General features: G+C 38.6%; 1 protein-coding gene across 2 annotated transcripts in view; it reads right to left on the reverse strand.

The window, feature by feature from the left end:
• TNIP1 (TNFAIP3 interacting protein 1) overlaps positions 1 to 1974 on the reverse strand; it is a 59734-nt gene extending 57760 nt beyond the window's left edge. Inside the window, exon 1 of one of the 2 annotated variants that reach the window (XM_051978732.1) lies at positions 1742 to 1974. The gene's annotated coding sequence lies outside the window, so the exon portion shown is untranslated. The remainder of the gene's footprint in view (positions 1 to 1741) is intronic. The other variant, XM_051978734.1, reaches the window with a different exon arrangement.
• Between the last annotated feature and the right edge of the window lie 11532 nt (positions 1975 to 13506).

Below are 13506 nucleotides of genomic sequence, written 5' to 3' on the forward strand. Positions count from 1 at the left end.
ATTTCTGTCTCATTTTGAACCAGAGACACTTTCAGTGCTTGTTATCCCTGACACTATTTGAGAAAGGAGAATGCAGGTTGTCTGTCACCAGCTTCTCTCTTTGGAGCCGTGGAGGGCCAAGTCCAGTTTGTCTCTGGACCCTTCACAGGGAATGGAAAAGAGACCAGTAGAAAGCAGAATGAGCTGGGCAAATCAGTTCTGGCCCTTAACGTACATGGAAAGCTGTTTCACGTTTTCAGGAGGCCTTTCTCTGTCTGGTTTGTTTTCCTACCCTACCCCAGCCTGTCCTCTTGCATGCCTTCTTTTCATTGGAGGGTTGATGGGGAGCCCAACAACAGGAAAAGGCAAAGAAACACTGGGGGAAATTCCCTGTTTTCTTTCCCCACGAGACCCAGCCCAGTTGAGCCCAGTCCAGGTCTTCCAACAAGGAAAGCCCAACACTACCATTCTTTTCTCGCTCTGACAGCTGCTGGAGAGACTCTTGGCTCTCCTCTGGCTGAGGCAGCAGAAACGCGGGGAGCAAAGTCAGGGGCAAGAACAAGGGCAAGGGCAGCTTAAAACTAGGAGCCACATATGGTGTCTGATTTCTAGTCTGGCAGAATGAGGAGAACACAGGGAAATGGCCTTTGGGGAGCCATGATCAGAGAAACTAATAAGGCAGATTAATTTCCTAATTCTGGAAATTTCTGACCTAATTCTTTAGACTAAGTCCTCTCTCTGTCCAGTCCTACTTCTTGTCCACCAGTCTCCTTTGACTTCCATCCCACTTTTCCCCTCCTCACTTCCCAAACTAGCTCCCTCAATTCATCTTCTTCACTCCTTCCCTTTCTTTTCCATTCTACAAAAGTCTATTCCTATTTTACAAGATTTAAAACTGGACAGGACCTTAGAAATGGAGCGCTCATTTTATTGATGAAAAAATTTTGAATTTACCCTAAAGTACATTTAGTAAGTGATGGGGTCACATCAGAATCCAAATCCTCTCACTCCATAGACTTCATTTGATATTCCTGCCTCAATTTTCTCCTCCTCTCCTTATATAATAAAATATACCCAGCCCAAATACAGCTTAGCTTTCAGGAAAAAAAAAAAAAAACATTATTCTTAGTGACTGAAACACTAAAAAATACCTTCTCATCCTCCTGTGGCTACTACCACCAGTGACCTTAGCTTTATCATTTGTAACTAACTACGGATCCATTATTAAAGTGGATCTCATTAGAATGGTGAGGAAATTGCTTCTTTCATTTTGATATTATGCTTAATAAAGCATAAGGCAACACTTAAAATCCTAAACAATAGCTCTAAATATCCCACATGCCTTTTCCTATCCAGGATCCAAAGCTCCCATAGACACCCTTCCTATCCCAGCTTCTTCCAGAAGAAACCAAAGGGCAAAACAGAACCTTCCCAAATCAACCTGTGTTTTCCCAAATCCAGGAGCAATGGGAAACATAGGAGAAGAAAAAGAGTGAAAGGAAAGAAAGCATCTAAGAGAGAGAATAGGAAAAGGAGGGAAAAGAAGAAAACTAAAGAAAGTAAAGGGAGGAATAGGACAGATGACCAGTTTACCAGGCTGAGAAGGGTCACTTAGGAAATGAGGGGACAGAGGGAGCCTTTGTTTCTTGTTTCAAACCTAGAAATAACCATGATATGGACATTTAGAAAGAAGAGCTCGTAGTTTTGGGCCCTGTTGCCTTCTTTGCCTTCTCCCCCAGTCCTGTAAATGTCTGTTACTTACCAGTTTCAAAGGGCGAGGGAGGGCAAGGGTCTCAGGATGGGGGTTACAATCCGAATCTTCCTCAGCTGACTGAGAGACTGCAGGAAGGAACACAAGGCTGACGACTTCTAGTCAGGAGGGGAATTCCCCGAGATAGAGGGAGACAAGCAGCCAGCCCAGCTGAGTCCAGATTCAGCTCTCTTCTTCTTCTCTCTCTGTCTCTCCTCTCCTCCCTTCTCTCTTCTCTCTCTCTCTCTCTCTCTCTTGTGTTTCTCTTTCTCTCGCTCTTCCTCCCTCCCTCTCCCTATTTCTTTGTCTCTGTCTCTGTGCCTGTGTCTCTGTCTCTCTCTACTTTTCTCTCTCTCTCTCTCTCTCTCTGTCTCTCTCTCTCTCTTTCTCTCTGTCTCTCCCTACTTTCCTCTCTCTGTCTCTCTCTGTGTCTCTATCTCTGTCTCTGTCTCTCTCCCTCTCCCCTTCCTCTCTCTTTCTCTTTGTCTCTGTCTCTGTGTCTGTCTCTTTCTGTCTCTGTCTCTCTCCAAAACACACACATACACACTCCCTTTTTTTAAATAGCCATTGTTGGTCAATTCCCAGATTGGAGGTCATTCCTTTTGGAGGGGGATTATTGAGGGAAGGTGGAAAGATGATGATTCAGAGGTTGGATCACAAACTAAAAGTGGGGGGAGAGAGGGAGGAGACTGGCAGAAGTTTCCAGTCCAGCTTCTCCATTAGGTTATTCCCAGCAGGCTCTAGTTTTGCCTCAGTATGCTGCAAGTGGGGGATTCCAGACTCATCTGGTCTGGTAAGGAAATCTCTCCAGATGCTCGGCTCACATTTTCCTCTTGTTCATTCTCATTCCTTCTGTTTCCACTTATTCTCTAGAATGTTTCTTGGGTGGTAAGGGGAGTTTGATGTAAGATGGGGATTCCAGAAGGGTACAGGATGAAGTGGAATCCAGCTTTTACTCCCTTGTTTCAGGGGAAATGGGGAATCCCCAATTAATAAGGACTCCTTGAAGAACCTAATGAAAAACCCTTTGCTGAATTTTTATTCTGGATTTAATGTTTCTCACTCAAATACAGAATTTAGCCCCTCCAAAGAACTTCTCTATCTATAGATAAGGGATGAAGGGGGATGAATTGAATTATGATTTCTATGGTTTTTCCCAGCTTAAACAGAACATGAGTCTGTGTTTTCACTGCTTCTACAGTATGCAATTTGCCATAAGGTAATCAAGCAATAAGCATTTATTAGGTACTTACTGTATCTTTTAGATGTGGGATATCAGAGTGGATAGGAGATTGGTCTTAAAGACAGGAAGACTTGGGTCTGAGTAGATCTGAAAAAGTCCTTAGAACTCTAGGCAGCTTTCTAAGACCTAAAGTTAAAAAGAAGGTGCTGATCTGTACTAGTAGAAGGAGTTTCCTCCTCTGGGAGTTCCCCATGACAAGGAAATCACAGGTTCAGTCCTTGGCCCTATCCCACTATGCTCTAGATATTCAAAATGAAACAGGTCCTGCCCACATGTAGTTTATATTTTACAAAAGAATTAGCATATATACTTATTAGTAAATGTAACACATGCACAAAGTAAATACAAAATGACTTCAGGAAGAAAGACACTAGTAATGTCGGGAGATCAGAAAAAGTTCCTAGGAGGACATCACATTGGAACTGAGCTTTAAAACAAATCAGGTTTTCTAAGAGGCATAGGTGAGAAGAAAGAATATTTCAAGCATGAAACCTATAAAGAGGCACAAAGATGGGAGAGACACAAGGAACAACTAGTAGAACCATTTGGCTGTAATGTCATGTATTGGAAGGATAATAAAGCATGATAAAGTAGAAAGGGTTGGTTGTAGCCAGATTGTGACAGGCTTAAAAAAAAACCTTCCAAAGAGAAGCTTTTCTAGTATTTTTTCCTAGAAGCAAGAAAGGAATGATATTTAATGCCACCTTCTGTTTCAGTGACTCTAATCTTTTCACCTCTATTTCTCATTCAAGTATTTCCTCACAACAATCCTATAAAGCACAAAGGCAGATAATCTACGGAGTTTAGAGGTAAGAATCATGGAGCAGGGAAAAATTAAATAACTTACTAAAGATTATATGGATGAGTTAGAGATAGAGCAGGAACTAGAATCTCCATTTGCAAATTATAAGTTATAGAAGGTCAGAGATAGGGGGAAATTCCAAATTCATTTTTTATGTGGAAAATTGAAGCCCAAAATGGGGATGAAGCTTTCTAAAAATCACATGTCAAGTTAGAAACAGAGCAAAGATTAGAATCCAGATCAGGTCCTTTTTAATTATTTCAGGAAATGTTCAAGATTTTATGTAAATGTGGTACAAATCATTGAGTTAAGTCTTAGGAAATGTATTAACGAGATTTCATTAGGAAATATATTTAGAAATCCACACTTCCCAGCAGAAAAGACAAATACACTCCCCCACATACAATAAATACTGAGAACATAGAGTCAGATTATCTTCTCAGATGTCCAGTCCTTGAACCTGAGCTATTACAAATTTCCCAAACTTTCACAATTACCAGTGGTAAAGTAGAAAGAACTCAGATGGACACTAAACTTTCCCTTCCCTGTTTCAGACAAATGACTCTTTTTGACTCCAAAGAATGTGACACCCCCATCTAGGACCTCAACTAGTGGCCTGGGAAAAACTAGTTTAAGTGTGTATCTCCCAAATATCATTAAGGTTTCTTCTCTCTTTATGCTCAGAGAGTTGACATTCACAAAAATTTCTGAACAATCTTAGCTGTCCATGAAGGAAATGGGCTGTTTGAGGAGGTTCTTAAAATACAATATAATATAACATATAATGTCAGATCCAGAAAGGACTTTAGAACACAGACTACTTGAACTAGAAAGAAACTTAGTGGTCATCTAGGATAACTGTCCTACCCCCAGCTTTGCTGATTTTTTTAAAGTTATCGTTCCTAGAGTCTTTAAAGTAGTTAAATTACTATTATTATACTAAATGTTATACATAAGATTTCCTGTTTAGGTGTGGATTAGACTAGTTGTTCTCTGAGAGCACTGTCACCAAAAAGCTATCCTTCTGTTGTTCCTGGTCCTAGGATTAGGTGCCCAGAAAAAGAAGACGAACTGTTTTATAGCGAAATTTGGCAATAATCAGATCTTGTCCAAACATAAGGCATTATCAGAGCTAGAAAGGATGCCAGGACTATCAGGGATCTTAGACCACAGGACATTCAAGATGATGAATACCCTAGAATTTAAAACCTTAAAGCTAAAAGAGACGTTAAATCTCACCCCTGTTTTATAAATAAATAAACTAAGGCCTGGGGAAAAGGAAGAAATTTTGTCACAGTCTCTATGAGTGATCTTTAACAGGTCTTGAATGCAAATCTTCAAACTTCAAGCCCCTTTCTATTTCCACTACAATACACTGTAAGGTTATTTGGATCACTATTCTGAACCTGTTTCTGTGTCTTTAAGCCCCAGTTCCTCTTCCCTTCCTCCATATTTTCTAAGCCATCTTTCAGGAGGAAATGGTTGTCTCGTTGGGCTCCCTTTCCATTTCAAGTACCAGGCTGCTCTTTAAGCCCTAGATCCTCTTCCTCCCCCCATACTTTCTAAGCCATCTTCCAGGGGGGAATGGTCGTCTCATTGGGCTTCCCTTCAATTACCAGGCTGTAACTTTGGCCTCGGCCTCCACAGGCTGCCCAGACTGACTTCCTGGCTTCTTCACAGCAGAAGGAGAGGGGAAGGAGCTTTCTGTTGACGTACCCTGACCTCAGAGAGGAAGCGCTGGTCACCCAGGGGGATTTCCAGAATGCTGAGATCCCAGGACTATGCAAATTCTACACTCTAATTACCCCTGCCTGAAAGACCTCTTTCTGATTCTAATCCTGATCTTGCTCCTCAAAGAGGTAGAAAAAGATTTGGGGAAGAGATGTCTAGAGCCGAAGCCAGGGAAAAGGGAAAGAATGAGAAATAGGATGAAATAAAAGAAACTAGAGGGGAACCTCCTCAAGGGGAGGGATGGATTCTCCTCTCATCCGTAGGGTGCCTTACACCCGGCCAATGGCAAGAAAAGAGGAAATGAGTTGGACTGAGCGATAGGTAATGGGGTATAGTTGGAAGAACATTGAGTTAGGATTTAGAAAACCTGGGTTCAAATACAGGATCTCCCCCATAATCAATTATGTCATCTTCAGCAAGTCACTTTTTTCTTACCTGTAAAATGAAAACCCTGGGATCTTCCAAATTTAACTTCTTGGGATTTTTAGTGGGCACAGATCTCATACCGACACAGGTTGCTCTGGTCTGGGAAATATTTTACCTGGTTTCACTTTAGGGTTCATTCCCTCAGTTGGAATGTACAGAAGGGGAATTTTCAAAGATCTATGAACTCCCCGCTCTTTCCCCAAAAAAGTAAAACAGAGGTTGTTAACACTTTCCTAGCATGGAGTAGTAGAAAGTGCTCTAGACTAGAGGTCAAGCAGGAACCAGCTCTAACCAATTTGCATAAGCAAATCGTTAAATTTGTTAAAATTGTTAAATTTTCAGCATGATCAGTTTACTTCAGTAAGTCAGCAAATGTTTAATTTTGTTGCTGTTGATTGCCTAGACTTAAGAAAGTATGAATAATGCAGATTAAATTTAAAAATGTATGCATATATTTCTCCCCAGTGTCTCCTCCCTCTGGTCTCTCCCCTGCCATACTTACTGTCCATCTCTAGGGAGAAGAGGCGGTTTGGGTTATATAGGATAAGGGGTATGGAAATTATTGGTTCAGCTTGGGTTTGGGGGTACTTTGTTTCAACCACCCAGTTCTTAGTCACTTCACTTCCCCTCCTAATCTTGATTCACTGATCAGTCATCATATCTATAGATATGCTGAATCTAGCTCCCCTAAAACTGGTCAGAGGAGGTAGGGATTAAACTGCAGTTAGCAGTATGGACACTAAGTAGTTGGGATGGTGAGAAGAGAAATCAAGTTTGGGCATAGGAGAAGAATCACCCCAAAGAAAAGTGTTTACCATAATTATTTTTGGCAAATCAAACTATGGACTTTAGTTTGCTAAATTAGGCAAGAGATGATCATCTTTGACTAGCTAACTCCATAGGGAGTTGTCTTGACCAAATAAAGGATATAAAATATTTTGTAATCCCCAAAACAACTTTGAACAAAGTTTATTCCCACGCTCTCATTCAGCTTGAACATTCTATGTTCCATGATATCTTCCAATTTTGGCATTCTATGGTGCCTTGGGCTCTCTTTCCAGCTCTGAGAGCTGGTACCTGTGCTATATTTGTGGCTGGCTAAGTGATAGCCAGATTTCACCTTCCAGCACTCTATAAACAATTGGCTTTGCCTTAAGCTCTCTTCTCCATAATTAATTGCTTTCGTGCTGGACTTGAATCCCACCTACCATCCCAACACATATTTTCATCTGGGGGAAGGGATAGGACTGGGGTGTAAAGAAGGTTTCTAAATTGAGGGGATGGGCTTGACCCTTGAGATCTAAAAAAGAGATTGCCCTTTATGAAGGGTGGTTTTCACTACGTGTTTTGGGGGTAGGGTTCGGGGGAATGGGGAGATTATCAAAAACCACAGGATGACTCAGAAGTGAAGGAAAACACAATTTGTTGGCTTGGGGGTTGTTGGGGGAAGATGTTTGGGAGAAAAGAAGCCGCAAAGGCTAAATTAATGTGCAAAACCTCTCCCTCCTACTCAAACTCCAAGGGTTTAAAGGGAGGATGGTAAGTTAAGGAAATAAAGAATGTAATAGTACAGAGGTACCAATCCTGGTTCTAGTCTTTTGTTTCTAACTAGTTGAGTAACCATGAGCAAAACTCTTTCTCATTTGGCCTTAATTTCTCTTGACTTTAATTTCCTCTTCTGTATGATGATAGACTTAGAACAAATTGAACCCAATATTCTTATATTTCCCTTTCTAGCACTGATAGTAGTGAGGGATTTTGGAGGGAAACATGAAGTTAGATAATTTCATTTTGGGTAAAAGGGAGGAAGTGAAAGGGAGTACTAGAATTTGGTCCTGATTTTGACCAATAAGAAGGAAGGCAGGAGTTAGTGACTTGAGATGAAAGTATACTTGATTTTCTTTAAGGTTATTATCTTAAAAGTACATTATAAAGGGAAAAAAAAAGGAATCTATCTAGACGTGTGTGTGTGTGTGTGTGTGTGTGTGTGTGTGTGTGTATTAGGGCCTTGGAATCAGGAAAGATTCATCTTCCTGAGTTCAAATCTGGCCTCAGACATTTGTTCACTGTATGGCACTGGGCAAATCAATTCATCTTATTTGCCTCCATTTCCTCATCTATAAAAAGAGCTGGAGGAGGAAATGGCAAAGCACTCCAGCACTTTGCCAAGAAAACTCCAAATGGGATCACAAAAGGGGACATTCTTTGTGGTACAATGCAAAAAATACAAGCACTGGGGTCAGAGGCTCTATCTCTGAATCCTGGCTTTGCAAGTTACTGGCTGTGTACTTTTGGGTAGATCTCTTTGGGCCTTTGTTTCTTCATCTACAATATAAGGAGATTAAACTGGGTAAACTCTAAGATCATCTCCAGTTCTAAACTCTATGACCCTATCATTTGCACAAAAGAGATGGGATGCTCTGCAGAAAAAAGTTCCGTCATTACAATTGCTATGATTTTGATGAAGGAGGGAAGGAAGACAAGTTTGAAAAGTTAGTGTGCTGCCTAGGGGAACTCATCAATGAGATCTGATTTTTAAACTGGCATGGTCTTAGAAGAAAAGTGTTAGGAAGAACTTTGTTGGCCAAATTAAGTTGAAGGAAGATGTAAGATCAATGACAACCAAAAGGGAAGGAAGGCAATACTACTCAACTATTGCATTACTTCTGTTTACCAAGGAGAACCATCCTCAGGAAGGGAAGTATAGAAGAAAAATGCTTCACAGGGAATTGAGACTTAAGGTAAGAGATGGTAAAAAGAGCAAGCATAAAGCTGCCCTTACCAAATTCAAGTCAAGATAACCTATGTGATTTTGAGAGAGTTCTGGTTCCTTGCATTTAAAATAAAAGAGTTCGATTAGATAGTTTCTAGAGTTTCTTCCAGCTCTAAATTTGATGATCTTCTGAATTATATTTCATGGCTCTGAAAAACTAGAGTTATCAATAAGATGTCTAAGCTATTTGGAAATCAGAGGGGACGCTAAAGGTGATGTAAGAGTAGAGACAAGCAAGTTTTCTGTTTTTCAAGAGGGAGGAAGATCTTCATACTATAGCCTAATGAGCTTGGTGACAGTTCTTGGGAAATTCCAGAAAGGTTTGAACCCAAATAGTTTGTAAGGACGTAGAAAGGCTATAAGGTAAAATGGGTTCAAACAAGAACAGGTTAAACCAGGCTAACTTCATTTCCTTTTTGGACAAAGTTACTAGACTGGTAGATCCGGGAAATGCCAGATATATGGTATGCTTAGATTTCAGCAAGGCATTTGACAAAGTCTCACTGTAGCCATGTGAACAAGACTGACAGATGCAGTCTATATGACAACGGACAGTGGTTGGCGACTTGGTTACAGGTTCTTATCACATAATTCCATCTTCTATCATCTCCATGTCAGTTGTTTAGGCTGTTCCCCTTGGTTATGATACATTCCCTCCTGACCTGAGCTTCTTTCCAAATTCAGCTCAAATTCTATGTCCTACACGAGACCTCTCCTGACTCCCTTCTCCTCTCCACCCCCCCCACCCCGCAATCAGTATCTTCCTCCTAAAATTATCTTTTATTTGGTAAACACTTATATGGTACATGTCCTTCTATTAGAATGTAAGGTCCTTGAAGGAAACACAAATGAGTCTGTGTTCTTAGAACCTGACATTGCTAAGTTTTAATAAAAGTTTGTTGGTAGGTTCAAAACTGACCTGATATAACAAATGGAGAAGCTCATGGGATTTCAGATGAAATAGAAGTGTCTTACAGAACAAGGAAGGTGATAGTCCTGCTGAATTCTGTTCTGAATAGACCACATTTGTTGTTAAGAGCTAAAGAGCATCCACCAGACAGAATGCTGAAGTAACTCTAAACATAAGGATCATTTGAGGAAAAGAAGGATGTTTAGTCTGAAGAAGAGATTTTGGGGACATGTGATAATTAATTTTAAATTTAATTTTATTTACCAAGGAGAACCATCCTCAGGAAGGGAAGTATAGAAGAAAAATGCTTCACAGGGAATTGAGACTTAAGGTAAGAGATGGTAAAAAGAGCAAGCATAAAGCTGCCCTTACCAAATTCAAGTCAAGATAACCTATGTGATTTTGAGAGAGTTCTGGTTCCTTGCATTTAAAATAAAAGAGTTCGATTAGATAGTTTCTAGAGTTTCTTCCAGCTCTAAATTTGATGATCTTCTGAATTATATTTCATGGCTCTGAAAAACTAGAGTTATCAATAAGATGTCTAAGCTATTTGGAAATCAGAGGGGACGCTAAAGGTGATGTAAGAGTAGAGACAAGCAAGTTTTCTGTTTTTCAAGAGGGAGGAAGATCTTCATACTATAGCCTAATGAGCTTGGTGACAGTTCTTGGGAAATTCCAGAAAGGTTTGAACCCAAATAGTTTGTAAGGACGTAGAAAGGCTATAAGGTAAAATGGGTTCAAACAAAAACAGGTTAAACCAGGCTAACTTCATTTCCTTTTTGGACAAAGTTACTAGACTGGTAGATCCGGGAAATGCCAGATATATGGTATGCTTAGATTTCAGCAAGGCATTTGACAAAGTCTCACTGTAGCCATGTGAACAAGACTGACAGATGCAGTCTATATGACAACGGACAGTGGTTGGCGACTTGGTTACAGGTTCTTATCACATAATTCCATCTTCTATCATCTCCATGTCAGTTGTTTAGGCTGTTCCCCTTGGTTATGATACATTCCCTCCTGACCTGAGCTTCTTTCCAAATTCAGCTCAAATTCTATGTCCTACACGAGACCTCTCCTGACTCCCTTCTCCTCTCCACCCCCTCCCTCCTCCCCCCCCCCCCCCCCGCAATCAGTATCTTCCTCCTAAAATTATCTTTTATTTGGTAAACACTTATATGGTACATGTCCTTCTATTAGAATGTAAGGTCCTTGAAGGAAACACAAATGAGTCTGTGTTCTTAGAACCTGACATTGCTAAGTTTTAATAAAAGTTTGTTGGTAGGTTCAAAACTGACCTGATATAACAAATGGAGAAGCTCATGGGATTTCAGATGAAATAGAAGTGTCTTACAGAACAAGGAAGGTGATAGTCCTGCTGAATTCTGTTCTGAATAGACCACATTTGTTGTTAAGAGCTAAAGAGCATCCACCAGACAGAATGCTGAAGTAACTCTAAACATAAGGATCATTTGAGGAAAAGAAGGATGTTTAGTCTGAAGAAGAGATTTTGGGGACATGTGATAATTAATTTTAAATTTAATTTTATTTAAATGTTTAATTAAACTTGTTCTGCTATCCTCAAAAACTCAGAACTAGGAGCAAAGGTAGAAATTAAGAGCAGATTTTATCTCAATATAAGGATTGCTTAAACTAAGTCCTATTCCAGTGCTTTATCACTTTGTAAAAGTGATTCCAGATTCAATTGCAGTTAATGTTTTTACTTTAATATTTTGGTAAAATTTTTTGCTAAAAGCTGAGTCTATTAGAAGCTTGTTAATGGGAAGCAAACTGATAGGGGTTCATAAGCTACAATTAGTGTTTGGAATGCCAATTCATTGCCAACTCATACAACCCAAAGTAGCAGGCATCCCCATAGGGACCCAAACAGAGAGTAAAAGTTGGAGAAATATTCTAGAAGAGATGCTATGCATGAAAACAAAATAAAGAAGGAAATTAAAACTAAATGAAAGGATATGTTACAGATTTTCCTTGGAAAGGCAAATGAAGGAATTGGAAGAAAACATTTTAATGTATCCAAAGGCAATAAATATTGTCTTTTTCTGGAATGTTATGTCTTCCTGCAACACAGCTTATATATTGTTCATGATAAATAATTGCAAAAAGATCATCATGATAATACTTTCAGCTTATATGCTGATAGCTGCTGTAAAGGTTGAAGCAGCACCAAAAAAATTTGATGAAGAACTGAGTAACTTGGTAACACTCTAAATTAAATTAATAATAATTGAATAAATATATTCTTTGATACGGTGTCTTCAGTGTCTCTGTTGGAATAAGTGAGGCTTATGGTAAAGATATAGAAAATAAGGCATGAGAGATCAATGGCTTTTAGGGTACATCAGAACCTTAAGTTCACATATCATGAATACTTTCTTTGAAAAAAGAATTGGTAGGCAAGGGGCTGGCAATATATGGCCTATATGCTATATATAGCAGCTCACTGCCTAGTTTTGTATGGCCTGCAAGCTAAGAGTGTCTTTATAATTTACATTTACAAAGATAGGCAGCAAGCCATATTTGGTTTATGGAACATAGTTTCCTATATTCCTGTTCTAGGTTATAGACATGGTAAGCACTGAATAATATTTTTTAACACTAACGAACCTAGTTTAAGATAATTGATTGAATGTCTTTTTCCAGGAAACAGTCATCAAAAATGTATACAAAATATAGTGAGGTAGGAGATAGGAGGTCTGATAAAGTCTGAGAACCAAAACTTTAGAACACTGAATATTTATCTACCAAAGATAAATTTGGGAATTCTCCATAGTATGACATATTGGACTTTAGCAGCTAATTCTCCAAAGAATAAAATTACAGTGAGTAATATTATTTTTTAAATGGAATGGATTATATTTTGACAGGAAATGATTCATTATTGATATGAGTTATTCTTGAATTATCTATATATTGCTAAAGACCAAAAATGTTAAAAGTGGAATAAAAATTAGAAAAATGTGTGATAATACAATTGAAAATTTTAGTTATGACACTCAAATGAAATATCAATTATGAAAAAATGAGACATGAATACAATAAAAAATATAAAATAATTTCATCTACCAACATAACTGATATAAATAAATTGCTGTCTGGGGGAAAAAAAGGCTAAAATAACCTATAAAATATGCCAAATAGAAAATAATTTGTCTACTTCCAAAGTGAAATGAGGAATGATAACCAAATACAATGCCTGTTTAAAATATAAACTCTCATGCAAAATAATTTGAACATAATGTAAGATTATCAGCAGTATTACTTCTCAAAACAGTAAAACTGTTTTAAGGATAAAACTAAGAAAGCCAAGCAAGAGACCTAGATAAGCAAGTCATCAGAAGGAATTTATGATAAAAATGGAAGGAGGATAACAAAAATTAAAAGGAAGAGATTTATAATAAATGTTTACAACCAAATTGCATTTATAAAGAAGGAAGAAATGCATACCAAAAATAACAAAATGTGAGGAAAAAATATTGGACTTTATTAATACCTCTACATGTGATAGAATATCAAGAACTACCATGCCTAATTTCCTATCTAAATAAAAATTTTAAGAGAGTCAGCTTTTCAACAATGAGATGATTCAAACCAAGACTTGTGATGGAGAGAGCCATCTGCATCCAGAAAAAGAACTGTGGGGACTGAATGTAGATCACAACTTAATATTTTCACCTTTTTGTTGTTGTTTGCTTGCTTTTTGTTTTTTTCTCAATTTTTTTCCCTTTTTGATCTGATTTTTCTTATGCAGCTTGATAAATGTGGAAATATGTATAGAATGTTTAACATATATTGGCTTACTTGTTGTCTAGTGGAGGGGGAAGGGGGAAGAAAAGAAGAAAAAATTGGAACACAAGGTTTTGAAAAATAT

Source organism: Antechinus flavipes, chromosome 2, assembly GCF_016432865.1.
Source record: "Antechinus flavipes isolate AdamAnt ecotype Samford, QLD, Australia chromosome 2, AdamAnt_v2, whole genome shotgun sequence".
Lineage (NCBI taxonomy): Eukaryota > Metazoa > Chordata > Mammalia > Dasyuromorphia > Dasyuridae > Antechinus > Antechinus flavipes.